The sequence below is a fragment of the Limulus polyphemus genome, unplaced genomic scaffold (genome assembly GCF_000517525.1).
Source record: "Limulus polyphemus unplaced genomic scaffold, Limulus_polyphemus-2.1.2 Scaffold2306, whole genome shotgun sequence".
Taxonomy (NCBI): domain Eukaryota; kingdom Metazoa; phylum Arthropoda; class Merostomata; order Xiphosura; family Limulidae; genus Limulus; species Limulus polyphemus.
This window is the reverse complement of record NW_013667916.1, coordinates 181,623-188,146: the sequence shown is the minus strand read 5'-3', so window position 1 is coordinate 188,146 and position 6,524 is coordinate 181,623. Positions and strand designations below refer to the sequence as shown.

At 34.7% G+C, this 6,524-nt stretch overlaps 1 protein-coding gene across 3 annotated transcripts in view; it reads left to right on the top strand.

Moving 5' to 3' along the window:
* Positions 1–1,702: 1,702 nt before the first annotated feature.
* The window catches only part of LOC106466573 (calcium-binding protein E63-1-like), a 49,534-nt gene continuing 44,712 nt past the window's right edge, over positions 1,703–6,524 (top strand). For all 3 annotated transcript variants that reach the window (XR_002612242.1, XR_002612241.1, XM_013926866.2), the window contains exon 1: positions 1,703–2,305. The gene's annotated coding sequence lies outside the window, so the exon portion shown is untranslated. The remainder of the gene's footprint in view (positions 2,306–6,524) is intronic.

The following is a 6,524-nucleotide window of genomic DNA, read 5'->3' as shown; positions in this document are numbered from 1 at the left end:
ACAGGTAGCCCGCGTGTAGCTTTGCGCGAAATTCAAAACTAACTAACTAAATCTTCTAGATTGTATGTATTGATAACAGAAAATAAGTCTTTAGATATAATTTCCTAAATAACAATAATTGAATGGTTTTGAGTTTCAGATAAAGGATAACAAGTCTGGATTTATATAATTTCTTGAATAGATAATTGTTTGTTTTTTGTTTGTAATTAAGCACAAAGCTTCACAATGGGCTATCTGTGCTCTGCCCACCACGGGTATCGAAACCCGGATTCTAACGTTGTAAGTCCGCAGACTTGCCGCTGTGCCACTGGGGGGCTTGAATAGATAAGTCGTTTTGCGTAATTATTCTTTCTTATTCTTCTAACTCAAAAAATAGTGTGTTTGTTTTCGAATATTGGTGCAGAGAACTATATGCGCTAGCCGTTCCTCGTTTTGAGCTGATCGACTAGAGTGTAGGCAACTAGTCAATAGCACTCCTTGACAAGTTTTGGACTACTGTTGTCCGACCAAATAATGGGATTTAACCGTCACTCGTATAAGGCACTCACTGCCACAAAGTGCGGAGCACTTTTTCTTTTATTATTTCATTTTATTTATTTAGTTTTCGTAACGAGAAGCAAACGAAAGACCCGAAGATCTATAGTTCGGCACATTAAGTACTGAGCCACGTTCGAAGAAAGGGGCTATTTGAGTTACACAAAATATTGAAATAAGTATGATGTGGAATCAAAATAGTGGTAACCTTTATTTTCTAATTGCGTTAACAATTTTTAGCTTTAATTATTAGAAAATGATGCTTATGCCGTTAAACCGCGCACATTTCTTAAAATAGTTATAAGTGATGTTTATCGTTAATAAAATTATATTATTTTGATGCATTGAAAATGTTTATATTAATTAGACACATAATTTAGAAGACCTAGCTACAAAGTTGTATCTTTAACAATTAGTGTAAAAATTTGAGTAACACAGTTATTTTTCTAAGTGGTTGTTGTTTTCTTAATGCGAAGCTACACAATCGGTTATATACTTACTATCTTCGATGACGAGGAACCCACTTTGAGACTAATAATGGCTGGAGACGGCTTGAATGGGTAATGAAGAAAAAACCTGATGATGACAAAACCTTGTCGAAACGTTGTACATTTGCTGTTATATTAAAGTTTTTCTTCATTACCCATTCAAGCCGTCTCCAGCCATTATTATACTTACTATCTGTTCACCGCAGGAAATTGATCGCCGAACTTTTGTGTTGTAAAGGCGTAAACTTTCCGCCGACCCATCGTGGCAATATATTTTCATCATAAATTGACTTAAAAGAATAAATCATCATTAAAAAAACGTTCTTTAACTTCGTTTGTACTGACTATTAAGAAAGATTGAAATTATGAAACTGGAAATTAATTGATTGGTAGAAGAAAATAGGGAAGTTATAGAGATTAAAATCAAAGAATTTCCAAAAATACTACACCGAAAAGACTTTAGACTTTTTTTTTCACTCTGTTTTGGCAAAATGCCAGACCAGCTGCTGGAGATACTTGGCCTTTCAATTCCGACGACTAACTGTAATCGTCTGCACTAGCCATAATGTTCTTTGCTCATTCCTATTCTGGTGTATGTAGTTGATCTGTTTCTCGCCAGGAAAGTATTTTTATTCAGTGTAGAAAATTAACGAACTTTGTACTTTGGTAATGTTTTTGGCAACATTTGCTGGTGATTGTTTGTAGTTAATGAAACAAAGATACTTTTTTTTATCATTTCTCATGATTGTGTATCATAATAGGAGAAAAAGTTATTTACAAAAAAAGGTCAAGACCGAATAAAATGATCACTTCAACCGGAGAATTATTTACAAAAGATCTCAGGTATCCGAAGAAATCTTACCATCAAACCAACAGGCGCATTTAGTGCGCAGTTGGCTGGTTGTGTTAGGTGATTGTTTAAAGCTCTACAGAATTCCTAAACGACGCCAAGGATTGGTCATGTATATTAGTTCCTTGAAACACTGCGTTTTAACCGTTGTTGACGAGCTTTCTTTGTTTTAAAGTTGTTGGTTGTTTGCAGAACGTGCGTCTGGAGTTAAACCAGTGATGTGTACAGACTGATAAGTATATTTTGCTGGAACTATTTCGTTCATTTAAAGTGCAACAATTTTAATTAGTAAGGAATTAATTAGCTTAATTACTTACACAATTTCATCCTTCTCTTGAAGTTCGATATTTTTTTCTTCAATACTAAACTGTCATTTTATATTTGTGTTTTTAAAACACGGACTCATTAGTGGTAACGCTCGCTGTATTTTCAGGTGAGTTAAGCCTATTCTGCTCATCATTTATTAGAAGTATTAAAATCTAAGTGCATGTCAATGATATACATATCCACTTGTTATGTGAAAAGTGTTTAAACATTGTTAGCAATACTGTAATAACCGAAATAATAGTAATATATATTGTATATTATATTTTTACCTATAAATAGATTCATAATTTTCATTTGAAGAGAAAAGAGAAGTGCCCACGCAGCGAATAAAAAAATGAAGTTATGCCATTTTTAGTTGCGTATGTATTTGATCGCGAGATGATGAATTAGTAATGTATGATGTATTATATTAAACAAGTACAAATTCAGAATAAACTCGAGTGCAAAAAGCTTTGAAAATTGGAACATTAAACCATAATATACGTATAGAGAGGTAGATGGGCATGTACTTTACAATGTCATTCAACCTTGTCATAGTTCTAAGCTTTTGTAAATTCCAAAGTTTTGTGATTAATATATATAAAACAGCTTGCAGACCGGTTAATTTTAATAGATTATCGTTCTACGACGACACAAAGAAGAAAACCTACGAAACGCCAAACGACTCCAATATGTAGTTCCGATACATTCAGTTCCACAGTAACTATATATCATCTATGTTTTTCTCATGACTTGCTGATTTAAACACTGATATTGACTCCGAAATATCTGTCATGATGCATTTTAACACTTTGAATCAAACGTGAGTTTTCATTTACAAGACATTTCATGTTTTTCTTCACTTAGCAAAATCGCTGACCAAAAGTGAACTAAATGTACTTTTCACCATTTACGTAATCGCTTTACTCGTTATTTGCTCTTCCAATAAAACGATATCTGACTTATTCATTTGGTTTTTTGTAAGAAACTGTTTGAAGAGCGACCCTAAAGTGTGTATTTATCTATATAAAATCTCAAATTCAATGTGGTTATATTAAAAGCTATGAAAATGTGAGAATATTTGAACAGATCTGCGAAGACAAAAAAAAAAAAAAAAACAACAAAAAACATTAAAACAATATTCGTGTGCGTACTGTTTTTTTAATAATTAACTTTATGAACTTGGCTTCATATATTTATAGATAGTTAGTAGTAGTTTACAATAAATATTTATTAATGATCATAATTTTGATCTCGATATGTTTAACAGATCCTGTAGTAAGAATAATGTAAAATAATACATTATTATGTTCAAGGGCGTGGCTTGGCTCTCTGGTTATTTCTGATTTCGGATTCGAATCCGTGCAATACCACAAAATATTCCTGCACTTTAAGCTATGGGTACGTTATAACAGTGACAATCAATCCCTTAATGTGGATGGTAGTTTGTTATTGACTATCTGTTTTTCTTTTGGTCAGTAGGGGACGGCGGCAAATAGTCTTAATAGCTTTGCCATACATCTAAAATGTTGCTTACATGACAGATTGTTTGTTTGTTTCACGCAAACCAAAGAGCTGTTTGTGCAGAGCCGTCCCTAATTTTGAATTGGTAGACTAGAGAAAGAAGCACGTAAAAATAAGCTCTCAGCGGGAACATAAAGTCTGAAGTCGATACAACATGCTCAACGTGCCATGCGTGGCTTAATAGTTAACGTGATCACTGGTTGCTTCAAAAACCTGCTTCGCATATGGAGCCATAGGTGCGCTATAACAGTGATGTAAAACGCCAATATTCGGTCAGGCTAAAGTAACCCAATAGTTGGCAAAATTAAAAGCGGCAGATGTCAGATGGTCTTTTTGTCATTTTGTGTGAACATTCAAAGGAACAAAATAAATATTCATGTTTAACACGCGCATTATGTAAACTTGTTTTCGTACAAAAGAACACAAATACGCTGTGACTTATTATTTGTGATTTCCTAAGAGACATAGCTCTTCGTTTCCGACACTAAGCCCAATGAATGTAAATAAAATGATCATACTTCTCGAAATTAGCCTATCAGAAAATCAGTCCAACTTTACTGAACTTTCCATAACTGTGTAGTACAACTGATGGGTCGTATCCGCCTTATGGGTGACTTTATCAGGCCTGCTCACGCATTACTTAACCACGTGTTAAAGTTTATGCATTACCAAAATGTTTACTCACAGAAAATTTTGATACGAAAAACACGTTTCGTAAGTCACATTAGTAACAAGTATTGTCCCTCCAATCCTCCCATTGTCTACAGTCCAGCCTACCATGGGTAAAAGGTTGGACCGCACTGATTTACAGTATGTCTTGGTATTTGTATTTATAATATGTTGTTAAAGGTTTAGCTCGTTTAGACATTATTTTAAAATGAGGGAAACATAATATGATGAATTTACATTTGAGATATTGCCCCCCAGTGGCATAGAAGTATGTCTGCGGACTTACAACGCTAGAAACCGGGTTTTGATACCCGTGGTGGGCAGAGGACAGATAGCTCATTGTGTAGCTTTGTGCTTAACTACAAACAAAGAAACACGATTTGAAATATTAATTTGTTTGCATTACTAATGTGTTGTGCTAAGCAAACATATTTACGTTATACAACCCGTCATCTCCCTACTCTGTCTGAAAACACTCACAGAAGCACAATGATTTATGTTTTCATTTGTACAAATACGAACATAACAAAATAAAAAGTCAATTCCTACATGGACAAATTTTGGTTGTGTTTCACAAGTTGCATATGAATAACGTTCGTCCAAGCAAGTTATTTAACATAATGTTTGTAACCCTTGGACAGATACAGCTACTGACACTTTTACTATATACAAAGCATAAATTGTCATGATGTTTTCTTAACAACTGTTTATCTTTCCAATTTTCATAGGAAATTTCAAGAACAGTGTGATGGCCTTAGCTAACAACGTTCACATTTCAGGTTTGCCAGATCAATCACTGTCCGCACACACACACACACGACTGAAGACGTTTAACACAAGGAATATTAAACTCACAATTCATCGCAAATAGGCATTTCGCGCATCGACGTCAAACACACAGTTTAGATATCGATTGTTTTTCTAGTATAGGTTTAGTGGTAAAAACAGTCTCATACAAATCTTTGGTCTGTGGTGAACAAATAAAAACACAATTATCTCCCAGTCATGACTAGAGTGTTATTTGGTGACTAATAAAGGAAACGCGAAGATTTTTCAAGCTCACGAAGCATTTAATCACTTACATTCAGCCTAATGAGGTTGATCTGCTCATTGCGCACGTTGCATAACTCAACGGCTCGGCATGGCCAGGTGGTTAGGGTGCTCGAATCGCAATCTGTGGGTCGCGGGTTCAAATCCCCGTCACACCAAACATGCTCGCCCTTTCAGCCGTGAGGGCGTTATAAAGTGACGGTCAATCTCACTATTCGTTGGTAAAAGAGTAACCCAAGAGTTGACGGTAGGTGGTGATGAATAGCTGCCTTCCCTCTAATCTTACACTGCTAAATGAGGGACGGCTAGCGCAGATAGCCCTAGTGTAGCTTTGCGCGAAATTCATAACAAACAAGGATAACTCAAACATCAGAGTAGATCGGGTTGCTATTTGATACGTTTAATTACTACGAGATTATGTTGTTTGTAGCCTTTAGAATGTTGATATTTCAGAACGTTTTTCAATTATTAACACATTCACTTAACACATAGGTTTGCTTTTCTTTTATACCAGCCGCCGTAAACAAACAATTAAATTGTAGCACAAAGTTTAATATATTTACAACTATTGTGTTCGATGTTTTGAGAATCTTACACAGAGGGACTGAGTTTTTTATATTAAAACGATTTTGAATATGTAAATCAGCAAGCCACGTGACAAACATAGCCAATATAAAGTCAAAGAGGAACAGAATGTATCAGAATTACATGTTGGAATTCTTGGGCGTTTCGTAGGTTGTATAATGCCACCAAAAATTTACCGCTTTTGGGAATGGTGTGTAACAGCTATTTTGGACGCAAAATATTCATAAACTTATATCATAAAGTTGGGTTCAGATAGGTAATTTAGAATTTTTAAGATGGGGATATCACTTGTACTTATGGTGAAGATAACAAGGCTGACATATAAAGCATGGCAGGACGTGATAACATGGTCTATAACGAAGTAGTGAAGCTACAAAATGGTTTTAGTAAAATATTTTGAACCTCTGCAGTGTATTAGTTTGAAGATATAGAATTTTCTTAACCTCTGCAGTGTATTAGTTTGAAGATATAGAATTTTCTTAACCTCTGCAGTGTATTAGTTTGAAGATATAGAATTT